The 22,500-nt window shown below is 50.9% G+C and overlaps 1 long non-coding RNA gene across 1 annotated transcript; it reads left to right on the top strand.

The window, feature by feature from the left end:
- The first annotated feature begins 567 nt into the window (after window positions 1–567).
- Window positions 568–1,517, top strand: LOC123457532. Its single transcript, XR_006635030.1, has 2 exons — window positions 568–813; window positions 1,124–1,517. It is a non-coding gene; the product is annotated as an uncharacterized LOC123457532 (long non-coding RNA).
- Window positions 1,518–22,500: the final 20,983 nt, after the last annotated feature.

A 22,500-nucleotide genomic window follows, 5' to 3' on the forward strand; every position in this document is an offset into this window, starting at 1 on the left:
AGCCCCCGAAAGGGGGCGCTCTAGTGTCTTCTTTTCTTTTCTTTTCTTTTCTTTTCTTTTCTTTTCTTTTCTTTTCTTTTCTTTTCTTTTCTTTTCTTTTCTTTTCTTTTCTTTTCTTTTCTTTTCTTTTCTTTTCTTTTCTTTTCTTTTCTTTTCTTTTCTTTTCTTTTCTTTTCTTTTCTTTTCTTTTCTTTTCTTTTCTTTTCTTTTCTTTTCTTTCTTTTCTTTTCTTGTCCGGTCCTTCAAAAATATCTTCCTCCCTTCTCCCATTTTCTTGAAAGAGGAAGGTCGACCAGTTGTCTATTTACATTAACGCCCCCGCTTGGGGGCACCCTGGTTATGTTTGTCTTTTGTTCCTTTTTATTTAATATTTCCTTCTGTCTGTTTTTGTGTGTGTGGGGGGGTGTTTTTTTTTTTTTTTTTTTTTGGAAGGTCGACCAGTTGTCTGTGTCGGTGGGCGGGGTGGATCAGCTTGTTCTGTGGTTGGTTGGTTGTTTTTGTTTTTGTTTTTGTTTTTGTTTTTGTTTTTTTTTTTTTGGTTAAATTTCAACTCGTTTGTGTTTTTTTTTTTAAAGGATTTCTGTTTGAATTTTGTCTTTTATTTATTTTATTTATTTCTTTATTCATTCATTTATTATCTGCTTGTTTGTTTACGCGTACATGCCGGCGTAAGCACGCACGGATGCACGCCTCTGCCGCCGCCGCCGCCGCCGCCACCACGCATGTGCACACGTGCCTGCCTGCCTAGCTTGCGGCTAAACACTCACACCCCATCCGCCTTAACTAACTCTGCCTCTGGAGACTAAAAAAAGCGTGAGCCAAAATCACCATGCCTGGACCTTTACTTTGTTTTTTTTTTTGTTTTTTTCCTTTTAGATGCCTGCCTCTGAACGTTCGTTCGTTCGTTCGTTCGTTCGTTCATTTATTCATTAGAAGTTAGCTTTCCCAGTAAATGCCTTAACCCTAACCCTCCCTAAGCCATCTCTCCATTTTGTATGTATTTCTTCTTAGCTAGCTAGCTACCTCCCTCCCCTCCAAATGTAAGACAGGTGCTTTGGACACGTGTGTACACAAGCTTTGTTTGTGAGCCTCCGTTTGCTTACTCTGTTTCTTTCCTTTGTAGTTCCTGCCTTGCTCTCCCCTTCAACTCATGATGTGGATAATCACTGGAAGAAGGGCCCTGCTTTGGGAGCTGACCATTTCTCACAAGCCAGCGCGGGTCGTTGTGCCTTGGAATGCTTCGCAACCTGACACCGCAGTGCTACGATCCCTCCCCCACCCATGCTGCCCAAGCCTTTGAACAGGCAGAACTGACGGAACAATGGCACACACACACCTGCCACTAGAAACTGCTGCCAGATGAACCTTTCTGACTTAAGTGGCTGGCTGCTGTTTGCTTTGCTTATTTGTTTGGGGATGGGGCGTGAAGACGATTCTAAACCTCCAGGAACTACCTCATGCCACCTGGGCTCTGTACCTCACTGAAATAAACTCATGGCTGTTTTACAAAAGTGGAATTTTGACTGGTCTGCTTTTCTCTGGAGGGAGGGAGGGAGGGAGGGAGGGAGGGAGGGAGGGAGGGAGGGAGGGAGGGAGTACACAGAAGAAGACACATCATCGTGCCAGACTTCACATGCAATTTGATAAAACAATGGGAGGGAGGAGAGGGAGGGAGGGAGGGAGGGAGGGAGAGGTGGTTTGGCTGGCCTGCAGTGGCCAGAGTGGCACAAAACACGTGCCACATCCATCCGTTTACATTTTACTTTTATGAGAGACAGAGAGAGAGAGAGAGAGAGAGAGAGAGGGGGGGGGGGAACACTACTGAAAATGGGTATAGCAGGGCCTACAGGCACTGCAAGTGCACAATTTTATACACGTGGCTGTATGGTGGGTCCCGAGGAATCACCTAGCTTTGCAAGCAAGTACCTTTATCCCCGGAGTCTTCCCTTCAGATTTTTGTTTTGTTTTGGTTCGTTTCGTTTTGATTTGATTTTCTCACTCTAGGCTCAGGCTGAACTGGAATTCACTATGTGGGCGATCTCAAAGTGCTGGGATTAAAAGTTTTTTCTTTTCTTTTTATTTACATGTGTACATACGGGCACCCTAGGATCTCCTGTCCCCAGACACATACACTCACTCACTCCTTTTCCTTTTAAATTTTATTTTTATTTATTTGCGAGAGGGAGGGAGGAAGGAAGGGAGACCGGGCACAACAGGGCCTCCAGGCTCTGCAAATGCACTCCAGAAGCATGCGCCATTTTGTGCACGTGGCCATAAGTGGGTACTGGAAATCGAACCTAGCTTTTCACGTCTGATCCTTTCTTTATCCAAGGAGTCCTTTCTCAAGCCTTCCTTCAGTTTTTGGTTTTCTTTTGTCTCTTTTCTTTGCATGTGCATGTCTAGACACTCTAGGATCTCTGGTCTGCAAATGAACCATCTTGTACATACAGGTGGCGGCTGCACCTTTCACCAAGGAGCCATCATCTCTCCAGCCCTCCAGTTTCTTTGAAAGATCAATATGACAGTTTCCACAGTGAAAGATTCTTCATTCAAGAGAACTTGAATATGTGTTACTGGGCCAAAGCTATCGACAGCTGGCTCGGAATCAGCTGTCTCTTCTTTTGGATACTACAAGAAAGCTTTGAGCCTGTTTTTTGTTTGTTTGTTTGTTGGGTTGGCTGGTTTTGTTTTTTTTTTTTCTAGAAAGGGGTGGGCAGAGATCAAAGAATGCCTGTGAGGAAGAGTTAGATGGCACCCACCCTGATAGTGGATTCCAAGTGACCCTGACCTGGATCAAGACCCTCCCTTCCTCCTTCCTTGGTGGTGGTGGAGGGGGAGGTGTAACTTGCCTAAGGTAGAGGTTTTTGATATTCAATGATGGTCTCTACTGGACAGATTTCTGCGACAGAATCTTCAAGTATGGTCGCCCCAGTGCTTCTCCATCCATTCTGTCCCATCTCCCCCCCCCACCCCAACCTCCCACCCAATTCATCTAACTCCATTTTGGTGCAATTGCACATGTAAACGGTACCGCCATCTTTCCAGCAGGTGGCAGTCACCACCCATCCATTCTTGGGTTTTATGCGTTTCTTTCCTTGTTTTTTTTTTTTTGAAAATTTTTTTGAGGTAGGGTCTCGCTCTAGCCTAGGCTGACCTGGAATTCACTATGGAGTCTCGGGGTGGCCTCGAACTCTCGGCGATCCTCCTACCTCTGCCTCTCAGGTGCTGGGATTAAAGGCGTGCGCCACCACGCCCGGCTGTGTTTCTTTTTGTACAAGCACCATGTGTTTATTTTTTATTTGTAAATGAAGTGGTGGGTGGGTGGGGAGGAATGGGTACACCTCCAGCTAGCTCAGGATAGCCTCACCCACCTCAAAATTTCTTGTTGGTGTTGTCATCGTTTCCAAGGCCGAATATCGATCTCTCTAGCTTAGGCTGGCCTGGATCCTCCTATGTGCTGGCGTCCCTCTTGAGTGCCGCCATTAAAGGCGCGTGCCACCACACCCAGCTCTGAGCTCTTGGAGTTCCAGACCAGCTTCGGGCTACAGAGTGAGTTTGAAGTTAACAACTGGCAGATAGTTCAAAAAAAGAAAGTTCAAACTCACACAACTTTTTAAAATGTTCTTTTTAGAACAAGACAGACCAACTCAAATTCCAAAAGCTCACGTAAGGACGTAGGCGGTTTTGAACCTAGCTTTACAAGCGAGCACCTTTATCATCTACGGAGTCCTTTCTCAAGCCTTCCATCAGTTTTTGTTTGTTTGTATGGTCTCACTCTAGCCCAGGGAATTCTCAGGGTGGGCTCGATTTACTGTGATCCTCCTACCTCTGCCTCCCGAGTGCTGGAATTGAAGGCGTGCGACCACGACCAGCTTGCCTGTCTCTCTTTCTTTCTTTCTTTGGAAATCCTGTCACATACATTTGTCCATCTTTCTCCTGGTATGCCTATTTCTGACTTTATATGGTGTGTGTGTGTGTGTGTGTGTGTGTGTGTGTGTGTGTGTGTGTGTGTGTGTGTGTCCCCTGCTGGGCAATCGAACCTGGGCCTATAAGCTTTGCAAGCAAGCACCTTTCACCACGCCATCTCTCCAGCTAGCCTTCCTTTTGTTTCTTTGCCTTCTTCTTTTTTATTTACTAGGCACAACAGGACCTCCAGGCACTGCAAATGCACTCCAGATGGCTTTTGGGTTTATTTTCTTTTAAAGCATCTCATTTTACTTATTTCATTTGCTTACTTCTTTGGTGTTTTCAAGGCAGAATATCTCTCTCTCTCTCTCTCTCTCTCTCTCTCTCTCTCTCTCTCTCTCTCCCCCTCCCTCCCTCCCTCCCTCCCTCCCTCCCTCCCTCCCTCCCTCCCACCCTCTAGACCAGGCTGGCCTTGAACTCACAGGGATCCTCTTATGTCCCTCCACCACTCACTCCTGAGTGCTGTGATTAAAGGCCTGTGCCACTACACCAGGCTCTGGGGTCCATTTATTTTTAATTATTTATTTTATTGAGAGCGACAGACACAGAGAGAAAGACAGATAGAGGGAGAGAGAGAGAATGGGCGCACCAGGGCTTCCAGCCTCTCTGCAAACGAACTCCAGATGTGTGCACCCTCTTGTGCATCTGGCTAACGTGGGACCTGGGGAACCGAGCCTCGAACCGGGGTCCTCAGGCTTCACAGGCAAGCGCTTAACCGCTAAGCCATCTCTCCAGCCTACATTTCACCACGGAACCATCTCTCAGCCTCCCCCCCCCCCCTTTCTGTTTTATTTACACGTGCATATATGGGCATCCTAGGCTCTCTTGTCACCAGACACATACATACACTACTTTTTCTTTTAAGTTTTATTTTTATTCATTTATGAGAGAGAGAGAGAGAGAGAGAGAGAGAGAGAGAGAGAGAGAGAGAGAGAGACAGAGAGAGACAGAGAGAGACAGAGAGAGGGAGAGGATGTATTGTAGGCCCTGCAGGCAGGCACCTTTCACCGCAGAGAAAGTTCCCCAGCCAGCCTTCCTCCTGTTTCTTTCTTTTTTCTACTGTCTCTTTTAAATTTTATAGCCGGGCCTCCTCCAGGCACTGCAAGTGCACCATTCTATACACGTGGCTGTACTGTGGGTCCTGGGAATCACACCTAGCTTTGCAAGCAAGTACCTTTATTCCTTCAGGTTTTTATTTTGTTTCGTATCCTTTCGTTTTTCCCATGACGCTCTCACTTTAGGCTCAGGCTGACCTGGAATTCACTATGTAGTCTCAGGGTGGCCTTGAACTCACGATGGGTGATCCTCCTACCTCGACCTCCGAAGTGCTGGGATTAAGATTTTTCTTCCTTTTTAAAAAAATTATTTACATGTGCACATGGGCACCCTAGGATCTCCTGCTGTCCCCAGACAAATACACTAGTTTTGTTTTTACTTATTTGCGAGAGGAAGGGAGAAAGAGCACAATGCGGACGGGGGGGGGGGGGGGGGGGGGGGCTCCAGGCGCTGCAAATGCACTCCAGAAGCATGTGCCATTTGGTCAGTGGGTACTGGAAATCTAACCTAGCTTTTCACGTCTGATCCTTTATCCACGGAGTCCTCCTTTTTCAAGGCTTCCTTCCTGGTTTTTTTTTTTGTTTGTTGTGCATGTATAGTCACCCTAGGATCTCTTGTCACCAGACACATACACTACTTTTTCTTTTTCATTTTATTATTTATGAGAGAGAGGCGGAGGGAAGGGAGGGAGTAGGTACTGCAAATTCACCATTGTGTACACGTGGCTGCACCTTTCACCAAGGAGCCATCTCTCCAGCCCTCTGGTTTCTTATAAAGGTCAATATTACTGTTTCCACAATGAAAGATACTTCGTTCAAGAGAACTTGAATATGTGTTACTGGGTCAAAGTTACCCACAGCTGGCTCGGAATCAGCTGTCTCTTCTTTTGCATACCAGAAAGTTTTTTGAGACTTTTTTTTTTTTTTTTTTTTGGAGGAGGGAGGTGGTGGGGGAAGAGGTCAAAGAATGCCCATGAGGAGTTAGATGGCACCCGCCCTGGATAGTGGATAGGGCTTCATTTATTATCTCATGTAGTCATTGAAGCTACTGAGGGGCTACTATTCACCACGGAGCCATCTCTCAGCCTTCGTCCTCCCTCCCCTTTCCTTTTTTATTTACAAGTGAGTGCATGTATGGGCACCCTAGGGTCTCTTGTCACCAGACACATACACTACTTTTTCTTTTAAGGTTTATTTTTATTCATTTATGAGAGAGAGAAAATGTATGTAAGTCCTGGGGAATCGAACCTACTTTTGCAGGCAAGCACCTTTCATCACAGAGCAAGTTCCCCAGCCAGCCTTCCTCCTGTTTTTTTCCCTTTTTCTTTTCTTTTTTTATAGTGTTTCGTTTACATTTTACTTTTATGAGAGAGAGAGAGAGAGAGAGAGAGAGAGAGAGAGAGAGAGAGAGAGAGAGAGAGAGAGAAGGAGAGAGGGAGAGAGGACTACAGAGAATGGGTATAGCAAGGCCTACAGGCACTGCAAGTGCACAATTTTATACACGTGGCTGTTTAGTCGGTCCTGGGGAATCACACCTAGCTTTGCAAGCAAGTACCTTTATCCACGGAGTCTTCCCTTCAGATTTTTGTTTTGTTTTGGTTTGTTTCGTTTTGATTTGATTTTCCAGTTACGCTCTCACTCTAGGCTCAGGCTGAACTGGAATTCACTATGTAGTCTCAGGGTGGCCTTGAACTCACGATGGGCGATCTTTCTACCTCTACCTCCGAAGTGCTGGGATTAAGATTATTCTTCCTTTAAAAAAAAAAAAATTATTTACCTGTGCACATACGGGCACCCTAGGGTCTCCTGTCCCCAGAGACATACACTACTTTTGCTTTTAAATTTTGTTTTTATTTATATTTATTTGCGAGAGGAAGGGAGAACGGGCACAATGGGGCCTCCGTTTATCCAAGCAGTCCTTTCTCAAGCCTTCCTTCAGATTTTTTTTTTTTTTTTTGGGGGGGGGGTTTGTTTTCTTTTTCTTTTTTATTTGCATGTGCATGTATAGACACTCTAGTATCTCTTGTCTGCAAATTCACCATTTTGTACACGTGGCTGCACCTTTCACCAAGGAGCCATCATCTCCCCAGCCCTCGGGTTTCTTATAAAGGTCAATATTACTGTTTTCACCATGAAAGATTCTTCGTTCAAGAGAACTTGAACATGTGTTACTGGGTCAAAGTTACCCACAGCTGGCTCGGAATCAGCTGTCTCTTCTTTTGGATACAAGCCTGTTTTTTGTGTTTTTTTTTTTTTTTTTTTCCTAGAAAGGAGGGAGGTGGGGAGGAGGTGGGCACAGAGGTCAAAGAATGCCTGTGAGGAGTTAGATGGCACCCACCCTGATAGTGGATTCCAAGTGAGCCTGACCTGGAGCAACACCCTCCCTCCCTCTTTCCCTGGGGGAAGGGGAGTGTAACTTGCCTAAGGTAGGGGCTTTTCAATGATGGTCAATACTGGACAGATTTCTGCGACCGAGTCTTCAAGTACGGTCGCCCTAGTGCTCCTCCATCCATTATGTCCCATCTCCCCCCAACCTCGGTCCCAATCCATCTGACTCCATTCCACGTGTTTCTTTACTTTTGACTGGCCTTTTGGGTTTCTTTTTCTTTTAAAGCATGTAAACGGTACCACCATGTTATTTCCAGCAGGTGGCAGTCACCACCCATCCGTGAGGCTCAGACTTCTAGGGTTTTGTGTGTGTGTGTGTGTGTGTGTGTGTGTGTGTGTGTGTGTGTGTGTCTTTGTTTTTGTACATGCACCATGTTTGTTTGTTTTTTTAATTTGGAAATGAGGTGGTGGGTGGACGTGGAGGAATGGGTACACCTCCCTCTAGCTCAGGGTAGATAACTCAAAATTTCTTGTGGCTGCTGTCGTCGCTTCTAAGGCAGAAAAATCTATCTTTTCCTTTTTCTATCGCTCTAGCCTAGGCTGGCCTGGAACTCACAGGGATCCTCCTACCTATGTCCCTACACCCCTCTTGAGTGCTGCCATTAAAGGCACGTGCCACCACACCCAGCTCTGAGCTCTTGGAGTTCCAGACCAGCTTCGGGCTACAGAGTGAGTTTGAAACAAACAAAAACCGGCAGACAGTTCAAACAGAGAAAAATAAAACTCACAAAACCTTAAATATATTCTTTTTAGAACAAGACAGACCAACTCAAAATCCAAAAGTTCATGTATGGAGGGAGGCGGTTATGAACCTAGCTTTTCAAGCAAGCACCTTTATCATCTACGGAGCCTTCTTTCAGGTTTTTGTTTGTTTGTAGTGTCTCACTCTAGCCCAGGGTGACCTTGAATTTACGGTGATCCTCCTACCTCTGCCTCCCGAGTGCTGGGATTATTAAAGTCGTGCACTACCACGCCCGGCTCCTTTTCTTTTTCTTTACGTGTGCATGTATGGGCACCCTAGGGTCTCTTGTCACCAGACATATACACTCTACGTTTTCTTTTAAGGAGAGAGAGAGAGGGGGGGGGGAGAAAGAGAGAGAGAGAGGGGGGGGGGAGAAAGAGAGAGAGAGAGAGAGAGAGAGAGAGAGAGAGAGAGAGAGAATGGGCATGGCAGGGCCTCCAGACAATGCATATGCTCTCCAGATGCATGTGTAATTTTGTACACATGGCTGTATTGTTGGTACTTGGAAATGGAACCCAGCAGGCAAGCACCTTTCACCATGGAACCATTTCTCCAGCCCTCCTCCTCCTCCTCCATTCCCCCCCACACACCTCTGTTATTTTTTTCTTTACATGTGCATGTATGGGCACCCTTGAATCTCTGGTTTCGCTCTAGTCCAATTCCTTGTGTAGTCTCAGGGTGGCCTCAGACTGAGGACAATCCTACCTCTGGTCTCCCCAGTGCTGTGCCTGGGATTAAAGGCATGCACCACCACTCCCCATTCCTTCTTTTTTTAATTTATATGTGAATGCAGGAGCACCCTAGGATCACTTCTTGCCAGACACATACACTACTTTTTCTTTTTAAATTTTGTATTTATTTATTCACTTATGAGAGAGAGAGAGGGGGGGGGGGAGAGAGAGAGAATGAATGAGCACAAGGCCTCCAGGCACTGCAAATTCACTCCAGATGATTGATTTGCCATTTTGTGCAATGGGTACAGGGGAATGGAACCTAGCTAACATCAACAACAACAAAAACAAACAAACAAAAACCTATGAAGCCTGCAGACAGTTCAAGGAGAGAAAAATAAAACTCACAAAACCTTAGAATATATTCTTTTTAGAACAAGACAGGCCAACTCAAAATCCAAAAGCTCATGTACGGAGGGAGGTGGTTTTGAACCTAGCTATTCAGGCAAGCACCTTTGTCATCTACGGAGCCGTCTTTCGGTTTTTTCTTTGTTTGTAGGGTCTCACTGTAGCCCAGGGTGACCTGGAATTCATTCTGCATTCTCAGGGTGGCCTGGAATTTACAGTGATCCTCCTACCTATGCCTCCCAAGTGCTGGGATGATTAAGGGCGTGCACCACCACACCCGGCTCCAGCCTTTTCTCCAGCCTTCCTCCTCCACACACACACCACCCTTTTCTCTTTATAATTTACATGTGCATGTAGGGGCACCCTTGTGCTCTTTGTGTAGTCTTGGGATGGCCTCGAACTCAGTACAATCCTCTGGGCTCCCAAATTCTGGGATTAAAGGCTTGCACCACCACTCCCCACTCCTTTTTTTTTTTTTTTTTTTTTTTTTTTTTTTTTTGTAAATTTTGTGAATGCAGGAGCAACTTAGGATCATTTCTTGCCAGACACAAACACCACGGAGCCATCTCTCCAGCCCTCCTGTTTCTTATAAAGGTCAATATGACTGTTTCCACAGTGAAAGATTCGTCATTCAAGAGAACCTGAATGTGTGTTCCTGGGCCAAAGTTACTCACAGCTGGCCCAGAATCAGCTGTCTCTCATTCTTTGGGATGCCAGAAAGAGCTTTCACGCTTCTTTTTCTTAGTTGCACGTTTTTGTTTTTTCGTGTCTCACTTTAACACTTTTGAAAGTTGGTAGGGAGGTGGGGAGGGAGGGAGGGAGGGGGAGAGAGAGAGAGGGAGGGAGGGAGAGAGAGAGAGAGAGAGAGAGAGAGAGAGAGAGAGAGAGAGAGAGAGACAGACAGACAGACAGAGACAGAGAGACAGAGCATGCACCAGGGCCTGTTGCTGCTGCAAAGTACAGTAACAGACACCTCTTGGTGCTTCCTGCCAAAGTACTCCCGGATTAGAAAATGTTAGTAGTCTGAAACCAAACATCCTTCCGTTACATGATGAATTTTGCAAGCCACACAGACTAGAGTAAATAGCACTAGAGTTGACTGATCTCAGTCACTGTTGCTTCAAGGATGACAGGGGAGAATGAAGGGCAACATTTGAATCTTTCGGGAGGAGTTGGACTAGTGAAAAGGAAAGGAGGAGCCTCAGTAAGCCTAACTCTTAACTTTTCCATGATTGTTTTTGGGCCATTACCATAGGAATCTGAAAATTGTGATTCAAGTTAAACTGGGAATTTTCCAAAAAAATATTTCTCAAACTTTAATACCAGCACTCACTCGAGAGCCTGAAGTAGGTAGGAAGATTGCTGTGAGTTTAAGACCAGTCTGGGGCCTACAGAGTGAGTTCCAGCCTGGGTAGAGTGAGACAAAGGGGGGGGGGGGAGAAGACACTTGTAAGGGTTGGGGAAATGTTCATCTTGCCTGCTTGCAAAGGTTCACACCTATTCCCTCCCTCCCTTTCTCTCTCTCTCTCTCTCTCTCTCTCTCTCTCTCTCTCTCTCTCCCTCCCTCTCCCTCTCCCTCTCCCTCTCCCTCTCCCTCCCCCTCCCCCCCCCTTGCAAATAACAGTAAGAATAAAAGCCGAGCATGGTGAAACATGCCTTTAATTTGGGCATGTTCTCTCTCAGCCTCTGTCCATATATATCTTTCCGTCAAATAAGCAAAGAAAAACAAAAACCTGTAAATAAATATAAAATTCAGAAAAAAAAACAAACAAAAAAAACTGGGCTGACGGCTCATTGGTAAAGACGCTAACATAAAAAGCCTGCTCACCTCCAGGTGCGATCAATTCCCAAGCCACCCATGTGCAGCCAAGTGCAGGAGGTGGCCATGCGTCTGGATTTCATTTGCAGCACTGTTCGTTCACCCTCTTCTCTCCAACAAATAACAATAATGTAATAGTAAATAGAAACTTTAAAATTGGTTCCTTTCTTTTTCTTTTCTTTTCTTCTCTATCTATCATTCTTTTTTTTTTTTCCTGAGGTAGGGTTTCACTCTAGTCCAGAGTCTCCGGGTGGCCTCGAACTCACAGCGATCCTCCTACCTCTGCTTCCCGAGTGCTAGGATTAAAGGCGTGCTCCACCACGTCCGGCTCCAGTTTTATTTTATTTTATTTTTACTGAATTGTCTGCTTGGTTTTCTGTAGCAGAATCCCGGACCGTGGTGATCGATCTTAGAAAAGCAATCAATGATGCATGTAACCAGTGAAAAGTAATTTAGCTGGGCGTGAATTCCAGGTCAGCCTGGGGCTAGAGTGAGGGAGACCCTACCTCCAAAAACCAAAAATAAATAATAATAATGATGATGATGATGATGATGATGATGATGATGATGATGAAAGCAAAAGAAAATTAATTAATTAAGTTAAATAAAACTGGGCTGGGGAGATCACTCAGTGGATAAACTGCTTGCAACTAACTCTGAGAACTTGAGTTCAGATCCCTGCCCCCCCCATAAAAAAAATCTTGTGTGAAGATTGCTTGCAGCTGACAATGATTTATTTCCTTATGCGTATGTGGTATAGACTCGATGATGATGATGATGATGATGATGTTGTTACTGGGTGTTGAGCCCAGGGCCCATGGGCACCACCACCACCCTCAGTTCACGTGAAAAGTTACAAAAAGAGAGAGCCCTAACCTACCCAGTGATCCGTTAACATCACAGGCCCACCCTGCCTGCCGCCATTTGTTTTGATTCTTTAATTAAAACCTTACCGTCACTTGTTTTAAGCACAAAAGTTAACAGATTGCACGTCAGTTTTTCAAGAAAAGCGGGAGGGAGAGGCAAAGAAAAGTCAACAAAGAAAACACAGGTCTATCTATGGGGCTAGGGGTGAGGGGCAGGCTCTTGAATGCATTTTTCCAGCAAGGACCTTTAAATAAATGCTGAGCCCTCTCTCCAGCCAATGAATGCATTTTTTTCGTAGTGGCTGGCTATCTTTTGCAACCTTTGCAATATGAGTATATAGTCTGGTGAGCGGACTGGCTACTCCTCATTTTGTCTGGCTCCATCGAAACATGTGGAGAATAGCCGTGTGAGTCTGGATGGGACAGAAAGGCACAAGAGAGATTGATGTGCGTGTGTGTGTGCCAGCCAGCCTGCCTGCCTGCCTGCCTGCCTGCCTGCCTGCCTGCCTGCCTGCCTGCCGCCGCCGCCGCCGCCGCCGCCGCCGCCGCCGCGGCGGCAATGGCAGCCTGCCCTGGGATGGGGGGTTGGGCTCCCGCTGAGGCCCTGCTGGTGAAGAAAGACATCACGTGGCACTTTTTGTTTAGGCCGCCCTCCCCGCTGCGCCCCACCCACCCCCTCCAGCAATGGCAGCAGCCGGCAGATCAGGCCTTGACTTCCGCTTTTATTTGGGGGGAGGGGAAGGGAAGAAGATAAACACATTCTTGTGATGTGTGTTAGCCAAAGGCGATTTGGCGATTTAGGAATACTAGCAGGACCCTGTGCTTTCCTCGGTCCCGGGGTGCCATCTAGAGGTTGCTGTTTGAAACGTGAGACCGTGAAAGTTGGGAAAACAGGCCCTCGCCCACACCAGCCACACTCATGCAGAGCTCACAGATTGGCCTGGAACTCACGGATATCCTCCTCCGTCAGCCTCTCGAGTGTTGATCTTTCTCTAGATTACTATATGTCCTGTTTTTAAAAAAAAATATATATTTTTCTCAATGGTCAGCAAAGATATCTTGTAGGCTTTTGAATTCTTGCACCGTCCTCACACTCCCTTCTGGTCTTACCAAAAGTTTTCTTTGTTAATTTGACTCTTCCTGTTAATTTCTTATCTATCATATCATTTATAGTTTTTTTTTTTTTTTTTTTTTTTTTGATTTTCAAGGTAGGGTCTCACTGTAGCCTAGGCTGACCTTGAATTCACTATGGAGTCTCAGGGTGGCCTCCAACTCATGGAGATCCTCCTACCTCTGCCTCTTGAGTACTGGGATTAAAGGTGTGCACCACCATGCCCAGCTATTTGTAGTTATTTATTTAAAGAGATAGTGAAATGGGGAGGGGGAGAGAGAATGAATGAATATGGATGAGTGGTGGAATATGGATGAGTGCTGGGCCTTCCGCTACTTCTACTGTAAACTCCAGTCTCACGTTTCAATGATGTTAGGGATGCCATGTGGGGCTCACGCACGTACGTGTGTGTGTGTGTGTGTGTGTGTGTGTGTGTGTGTGTGTCCATGGATGTGAAGGTTCATGATTGTCATCTATCATCAGACAGTCCTGGCATGTTTCTCACACGTGTGGAGACACTTCCATTACATACAATTTCTCTGGTATCAGTCAGTCACCCTACTCCGGCTACTTAATGTGTTAAAGGACTGATAGATATCCAGGCATGACTTTAGTCCTTGGCTTTTTATTTTTAGGAGAGGGAGAGAAGGAGGGAGGGAGAGAGAGTCCCACTCATTATGTAGCCCAGGTCAGCCTAGAGGTAAACTTCCTAAGTCACAGATCAGGCTGGTGGTCATGAGCATGTGGCGGCTGCCCAGGTTCTATTTATTTACTTACTTACTTATTAAGACAAAAAGTATTAGTTACGGCCATACCCAGTATGTAAACAGCACATGTTGGTGCCATTCTTACCCTCATCCTTGCCCCGTGGGGATTGTGGATAGCGCATTATGGGAGTAGCCTTCAGTTATGGGAAGAATGCCCAGGTTCTTGGCCTTGTTGTATCGTTTATATTTCTGGGAGTTGCCACTAAAGTAAGTCTTTTTCTTTTATCGGAAGAGTGTAAGGGACTGACTAGGTTTCTGTTCTGTCAGGCTGGGTGGGAGTTGGGGCAAGGAAGGACCACCTTCCTTCTTCCACCCACCTCACAGCCCAGGTGCCTGGTGGCCAGCTTCATTCCCTGAGCTCTAGCTCTCCACTCTCCTTCCAAGCGGGCTGTGTGACTCGTGCGGCCTAGGGAGGGCTTGACTATTTTGGTTGCCAATCTTGAGAGAGCCTCTTCCTCCTGTACCTCCGCATGTGTGCCACCGCCGCCACCCATTCTTCCCTGGGATAGATACAACCGAATCTTGTACATATTCCCATCTCCGCCACTGCCGCTGCCACCAGGGCAGCTGCCCCTTCTTCCCATTCTTCACCGGGAGAGGGGAGGTTGGCTGGGGTACATGCCAGCCTCTCCACGTGTCTCTTACATAGTATCGGTTGTGAAGGTGGAGACGGCCGGTATCAGAGATGATTTTTGTCTAGCCAGTACTCCCCTGAAACCGCGAAGAAGAAGAAGAAGAAGAAGGAGGAGGAGGAGGAGGAGGAGGAGGAGGAGGAGGAGGAGGAGGAGGAGGAGGAGGAGAAGGAGAAGGAGAAGAAGTAGTAGTAGTAAAAGAAGCGGGGGGGGGGGGGTATGTGTACACAGATGTCTTGTAGGATTTTTCTCGGGGGCGAATGAATGCTAGGGTCTCCTGCCACTGCAAACAGAACTAACACCAGACACATGCGCCCCTTTGTGTACCTGGCTTTTACATGGTTAGTGGGGAGTTGAACCCCACCTTTCAGTAACCACTGAAGCAACCATCTGTATCGCCCCAGCCCATTCTTTCTTCTTCTTCTTTTTCTCCTTCTTCTTTACCTCTTTCCTTCTTCCTTTAACTGCTGCTGTGATTCTTCTAGTTGCCCTGTAGGTTTTTCTAAGTAAAAATGAAACAGACATTGCATAAAACTGGGGGCTTGCTTGTGGTGATGGACGTGGCACGTTTCTTCTGTCTCTCCTATGGATTTTTATGTGAACACTCACTCTTAAAGAAGCAAACACTCACAATGTGATGCCCACATGTCAGAGTTCTTCCCAACACGTTAGGAAGTGAAAATAATAAAAAAGAAAAGGAAATAATAGAGAGAAAGAAAAAAAGTCTCTCTCTGCCTCAGTTTCATTCACCGAGCTCAATCTAGCTTTCTGATCTCGGTGTGACTCCTCCCCGTTGATTCATTCGCCTCTCCTCCCTCCCTCTACCAGGGGTCCAGTGTTTTACCAGATCCTAGATGAAATAAGCAGCTAGCGGATGTTTATTTGGAATGCGGCGAGGCGGTGAGGACTGTGTGACCGACCCACCGTGCTTACAGCAGCCTAGGGCATCTTCAGACTTGTGTGCCCTGACGGGCATGACAGCTGGCAAAACGTTGCCGAGCACTCTTTGTGTGGGAATACATAGTGCCACCCACCACCAGTCGCAGTCTGACACTTGGGTCTCTTGAGCTATAGAGCCTTTTTTTTTTTTTTTTTTTCCTCCCTCCATGACCATCTCTCCCCCGCCCCCCCCCCCACCCGGTCCTGTGCCTCCCCACGCACATCGCCACGGTCCGGGAGGGTGCCCGTTCTTAACCCGGAGAAGGGCGGGCCGGTGGGTTACTTTTCCGAGTATGCCGCCGCTTCCCCTTATTCCCATTCTTCCTGAGAGAGGGTAGAACCGTCAGATTGCCGCACACATCCTCCGTTTTCCTCCCTCTGGCACGGGGGGGGGGGGGGGTGGTGGGAGGGAGGGGTGGGGGGCGGGGAGTAGAGCAGTGCTTTACGCTATCCTGGGGCGCCATCTAGCGTATGCCTATTTGGAACGTGAGATGGTGAAAGAAAGTTGCGAGGCCAGGCGTGTAAACAGAAGCCTAGGGCCTGACTTTCACATTTTGTGTGGGAATGCATAATGCCACCCACCGCTCCCATCATGTCACGAGTCTCTTGAGAGAGCCCAGAAGCCGCTAAAACGCAGACAACTTGTAGGATTTCACCTGGGAGGATGAACGTTACGGCCTCCTGCCACTACAGACGGATGATATGATGATCTTCTTCTATTGTTTATTGTTTATTATATTGGTGTCTGTTCTCTCAGGCTGTCTGACAGCTTCATTCACTGAGTTCTGTCTGTTTTCCAATCTCCTTCCAGTTGGTCTGTTTGACACCCCGTGAGTCGCTTCCCCTCCCTTCCTCCCTGTCTCCCTCTACCAGGGGTCTGGTGTTTTTACCTGACCCTAGATGAAATAAGCACCTGGGCGGGGGGGGGGGGGGGGAGGCTTCTTTGGAATGCCGCGAGGCGGTGAGGGCTGTGTGACTCAGTGTGTTTACAGCAGCCTAGGGCGTTTTCTGATTTGTGTGTCCTGGCAAACATGAGAGCTGGCAAGACGTTGTCGTGCACGCTTGGTGTGGGAGTACAGAGGGCCACCCACCACCGGTCCCATTCTGTCGCTTGAGTCTCTTGAGATACATAGCTTTTTCTTGTCCAGCCCCGTCCTGTGCCCCGCCTGGGCGGGCGGGCGTCCTTCACCCAGAGAGGGTCGGGCGGGTAGGCGGGTAACTATATGAGTACATGCATGGTGGTGGTGGTGGGGGGTGTCCATGCGATTCTTCTACATGTCCACTTCATAGTGTCGATTCTGCAGGTGGGGTGGGTCGGTACCCGAGATAATTTCTGCGTCCAGCCGGGGACTTCGCAGAAATCGCTTGTTCCCCACAGGAGGGTGAGGCAAGGACTGCCCTCCTCCTGCCCCCCCCCCCCCCGCCCGCCCTCAGGGACATCTTGGCCTGCGGTCCCTGTCCTGCCATCAGACTTCCTACGCAACCTCTGTTGCCCTTCCACCCTCGTCAGTCCATCGATCTGTCCGTCCCTCCTCCCTCCCTCTAGGAGGATGTGTGTGTCTTAACCCTATCCTGGGGCGCCATCTAGCGGATGCTAATTTGTAACGTGAGGTGGTGAAAGAAAGTTGCGTGACTGGTCCCGGCATGTTAACAGCAGCCTAGAGTCGGACTTTTTTGGTTCCTCTGCACACTTTGTGTGGCCATGCATAGTCCCGTGCCACCAATCACTCCCTGCCATCCAGTCACGCGTCTCTTGGAGAGTCTTTTCCTACTACCCTGTCCTGTATTTTTCCACGCACGCATGCCGCCGCCTAGGCGGGCGCCCATTCTTCATGGGGATACAAACAGATTATTCTAACTGTCCCCCATCTCTGCCTCTGTCTCGGCCACGGCCAGGGCTCCGCCTGGCCACCCTTTCTTCCCATTCTTCACCAGTAGGGTAGAGGAGGGAGGTGGAGTTGGCCGGTACTGGAGACTCTTTCTGTATCCAGCTGGGACTCCCCAGGAACCACTAAGAAAAAGATAAAAAGTTATTTTCTGGCTCCCTCCCCACACACAGATAACTTGTAAGATTTCCCCATGGGAGGATGAATGCTAGAGTCTCCTGCCACCGCAAATGGAGCAACTAACTCCAGACACATGCGCCACCTCGTGTACCTGTCTTTTACGCGATTAGTAGGGAATTGAAGCCAGGTCATCAGGCTTTGTGAGCAAGCACCTTTAACAAAGCACTGAACCATTTCCCCAGTCCATTCTTTAAAGAATAATATTTGTTTGTTTGTTTGTTTGTTTAGTTAGTTAGTTAGTTAGTGGGGGGGGGGGGGAATAGATGCGCCAGAGCCTCTAGAGATGCCTCCGAGTCAGGTTTCGGAAGTGAAAAGAATTATGTGTTCAAAGGGGGGAAAACTTCATGTCTGACCTGTAGATGCATCTTAGGAGCATTGTGTATGTTTGCCAACCGACTGTGTGTGAGGTATGCGTGAAGCCAGAGAGCTAAGTATTTCATACTTAATAATCACCTGTGGGATGTTGTTTTCATGAGTTCGTCCCTACTGGCAAGGAGGCATCAAGAATGACTCGCGTCTACCTTTATGTGCTGTTGGGGATGGATGGTGTGCGTGAGTGTGTGTGTGTGTGTGGCGGGGGAGATTGGGACCATCACTCTTGGCTTTTTATTTCAGTTTGAGAGAGAGTGAGAGACTAAGCAAGAGTGAGCTACCTAGCTAGCTAGCAAGGGAGGGAGGGGGAAGGAGAGATCCTGGGTAAAATAAGCATCTAGGGGATGCTTGTTTGGAACGTGTGATGGTGAAGGCTGTGTGACCCAGCATGTTTCAAGCAGTTTAGGGCATTTTCTGACCTCTGTGCCCTGGCAGGCACTGTCCTGTGCTTCCCCACGCACGCCTCTGCTGCCTGGGCGGGTGCCCATTCCTAAGCCACAGAAGGGAGGGTGGGTGGGTATTTTCACGAGGCCGCCGCTGCCCCTTCTTCTCAGGGAGAAGTTAGGGCGGGTGGGGTACATGCAATTCTTCTACGAGTCTATAGTTTCGGTTCTACAGCTGGAGTCGCCCCCCCCCCCCCCCGTACTGTGACGCGATTTCTGTGTCCAGCGGGGACTCCCCCACGAAAACAATTGACCTCCCATTCAAGGGGAGGGTGAGGCGGGACCCCCCCCCCCCCAAGACTCCATGGCAGGGGCAGTGGTGCGATTCCAGGCGCGGCTGGCGCCCGCCCGCCCTCCTCCTCAGCCGCTCGCTGCCCGCTGCCCGCCGCCGCCGCCGCCGCCGCCGCCGCCGCCGCCGCCCGCCGCCGCCCGCCGCCGCCCGTGAGAGGCGTCCGTTCTTCACTCGGAGAGGGGAGGGCGGGTGAGTGGGTGCTTGAACGAGTCCGCCACCGCCCCTTCTGCCCATTCTTCCCCCGGGTAGGGTAGGGCAGTGATTTCTTCCACGTGTCTAAGTCATAGTTTCGGTTTTGCAGCTGGAGTCGGCCGTAGCCCGGGCCGTTTCCAGCGGTTACTCACCAGAAACCAATTGTTCCTCCACTCGAGGGTGAGGAAGGAAGTGCCCTCCCCACCTCCCCATCCCCGCAGGGTCGTCTTGGCCTGTGGTGCGTGTCTGCCCGTTAATATTGCCCGCGGATCCTCCGTTGTTTGGCAGGAACTCGGCGAACGTTCCAGGCGGCTGTCTCACGGGCTCCATCTGGTGGCCGCTTTTGGAATTGCAGCCTCCCTCTCCCTGGAACATCGGTAAGGGAAGCTAGCTGCCGCTGTGAGCCGGGCAGCGCTCTACTAGACCCGCGGTGACAGACGCGATTGTCTCGGTAGTGCCGCGTGGCGCAGAGGCGTCCGTTTAGCGGAGATTGGACCTGCAGAAATGCGTGTGGGGTGGTTTTTGGCCACGTCCTTGATCAGGACAGGTTGGGTGGGCGGTCTTGGCGGGTCGACCAGAAGTCCCTGCTGTTGGGCTGTGGCTTCGACCGCTCCGGGTCTCCGGTGTGCCGGCTGTGGTCTGCCGGCCATTCCCGTCTGCGTGCTTTACTGCTGCCGGCACCAAGACACCGTTGTCGACCGCCGCCCCTGCCTGGGTCCACAATGCGACTCCGCGCCCGGCCGCTCGCCCGCCTGTCCGCCATGTAGAGCCTCCCGAGTGCGGTGCCCCGTGTGTGCCTGTCTTTTTCCATGGAGCGCACTGGAGCCGGACCTCTCCTGATCTCCCGCCGGCCGGTGGCGTGTGGGCGGCCGGTGTGCGTTACCCGGGGCGGCCACGCCGCGCCCCAAGCCCTTGCCCTTGCGATGAGGGCCCGGTGGAGCGCCCCCTCCCGACGGGACTTGATGACGTTTCGCCGGCTTGTACTCGTGCCATTGTCCGACCGGGTCGGACTCCAGGCCGGCAGGTCGAGGGACGGGTGCCCGTGGCGGACGTAAGCGACGGGTCCCGTCCAGCCCGGAGGGGCGGCCTTGCCTCACCGCCGGCCGGTGGCTTGTGGGCGCCCGGTGTGTGTTATCCGGGCCGGCCGCGCCGCGCCCCAAGCCCTTGCCCTTGCGATGAGGGCCCGGTGGAGCGCCCCCTCCCGACGGGGGCTTGCTGGCGTTTCGCCGGCTTGTATTCGTGCCGTTGTCCGACCGGGCCTGACTCCGGGCCGGCAGGTCGAGGGACGGGCGCCCGTGGCGGATGTAAGGGACGGCTCTCATCCAGCCCAGAGGGGCGGCCTCGCCTCCCCGCCGGCCGGTGGCCTGTGGGCGCTCGGTGTGTTATCCGCGCCGGCCGTGCCGTGCCCCAAGCCCTTGCCCTGGCGATGAGGGCCCGGTGGAGCGCCCCCTCCCGTCGGGGGCTTGCTGGCATTTCGCCGGCTTGTACTCGTGCCGTTGTCTGACCGGGCCTGCCTGATTGGGGGCCGGCAGGTCGAGGGTTTCTCGTTCGACCAGGAGGGCCCCCCTCACCGGTCCTTTGGTCCGTCCCCGCGGTGGAGGGGGGCTGCCTCGCCTGCCGCGCCGCACATCCTCCCCTGTCGGCCTGCTTTGTGACATGTTGGGCTGTGGTCGGGGGAACCGAGCCGTGCCTCTGTGGGTGTTGTGGCCGGCCAGGGGGCGACTCGACCGGCCGCGGTGGTAGGTGAGTCCCGCCCGTCGCCCCCCGCTCCGGTCTTTACCTTGGGGGGTCGACCAGTTGTCTCTTAGAGCTCCGGTTCTCTCGTGGATTGGGAACATCTGAGGGCCAGGTATCCGGCCCTGGGTTCCAGGAATTCCCAGTGGTCCGTGGAGTGCCCCCGCTGTCTGGCGTCATGATTTTATTGGCCCTATTTCGGAGATTTTGACCTGCAGAATGGTGCTGACACGCTTGTCCTCAGGTCTGTGAAGCGCTAGAAAGTGCGTGGTCCTTGTCGGATGCCGTTGCCGCCAAGGCTGTGGGTTGCCTGTGACGTTGGTGCCCTTGTCCCGGCTCCTGGCTTTGTGACGTATCTGCCTCGGTGTTTCCCGCGCGCGTTCTGACTGGCCCTTCTGGCCCGTGTCTTCCAGGCCCCTAGCACCTGCTCAATGCCGCGGTCTCCTTGGGGTTGCTCTTCCCCGTGTGCTTCCCCGCTACCCGCGCTGCAGGTGCTGCGATGATGCTCTTGACAACCACCCGCCCTTCTGTGGTGCTTTGGCTGTGCGTGTCAGGCATTCCCGATCAGTCCTTCCCGGTGGTTGTCCATCGCTCCCACCCCGTGCCCTGTGAGGCTGCGGCGAGGGTGGCCTAAACCGGGGTATGCTTGTGTCTGTTGGCCGTCCTCGCTCCTCCTCCTGCACCTGGTGACTATCTTTTCCCCTCGTGAGGTGGTTTTTCTATGCCGGCTCCTTGGGTCGCCCCAGCTGTGGAAGCCTCCCGAGTGCTTTGGTTTGGCTGGTGGTGTATTTTTTTCCCTTGCCAGGCAGCTTTTTTCCTGTGTCTTTGACCCTGCCTCCTTGGGACGCCGCCTACAGCCTCCCGAGTGCTGTGGTTCGGCTCTTTTTTTTTTTTTTTTTTCCCTTGCGAGAGGGAGCCTCTCCCGCGATCTTGGCTCTGACTCCTTGGGGTGCCACCGTCTGGAGCCTCCCGAGTTGCTTCAGTTTGGTGGTGGGTCTTTTCCTTTCACCGTGGGTCTTTTTCTTCCGGGTCTTGGTTCCCGCTCTCTGTGGCCGCCGCCGGCTGTAGCCTCCCGAGTGCTCCGGTTGGGTGGTGGAACTTTTTTCCTTTTTTTTTTCCTTCAGGGAGGTTCTTTTTCTGGGGCCTCTTGAACCGGAGCCCTCGGTTGACCCACCTCCCAGAGTCTTCCCGAGTTACTCTGGTTGTGTTTTCTCGTGAGCTTCTCATGTCGGTGTCCAAGCGGGGCCTCTCCCGATGGCTTTGCCCGCCTGGCTCGTTCCTTCCGATGTCTTTGGGTTCCTCACTCCCGAAGGGGTCCCCTCTGGTGCCTTTCCCGCTTGTGGTTCTGCCAGATGTCTGGTTGATCGATGTGGTTCTGTGGTGCTCACTACGGGCCGGGCCTAAGCCGCGCCAGGCGAGGGACGGACATTCATGGCGAATGGGACCGCTCTTCTCGTTCTGCCTGCGGGCCCCTCGCTTCTCCTCCCCACCCGTTGGTGGTGTGTGGAAGGCAGGGGTGCGGTATCCGGCCCGACTTTGCTTGACCTCCCGCCCTGTGACTGTGGCTGGTGGTCCGCGGTTGCGTGCGGCAGGCCCCTGATCTCGCTTGCCGTTTCGTCTCCGCCCCCGTGTGCGGTTGGCTGTCCCTCTCCGTACCGGAAGGGGCTGTCCCCGGTGCCGCGCCACATGCCCTCCCGAGCGGTGTGTGCTGCGCCTTTGCCTTGGCCCTTTGTGGTGCTCCTGGAGCGCTCCAGGTTGGCCCTCGAGGTGCCTGAGGCTGAGTGGTGGTGTCGTTCCTGCTCCCGAGCCTCTCCTCCACCCTCCCGCTGCGATGGCGCTGTTGTGGTGAGCCCCCGTGTAGGTCTTCCTGCGCCTGGGGGGCCGAGGCGGTAAGAAAAGTGTGCTCCACCAAGTAGTGGGGTGTTTTGTCTCATTGTCCCCCGCACGTGCGGCGGGGACTTTTTGGGCGAGTGCATGCCCCCCGTGCCGGGTGTGCCGAGCGGTCGTGGCGGGGCCCGGGTCCGGAGACTCGTCTTG

This window comes from Jaculus jaculus, unplaced genomic scaffold (genome assembly GCF_020740685.1).
Source record: "Jaculus jaculus isolate mJacJac1 unplaced genomic scaffold, mJacJac1.mat.Y.cur u25, whole genome shotgun sequence".
Taxonomy (NCBI): domain Eukaryota; kingdom Metazoa; phylum Chordata; class Mammalia; order Rodentia; family Dipodidae; genus Jaculus; species Jaculus jaculus.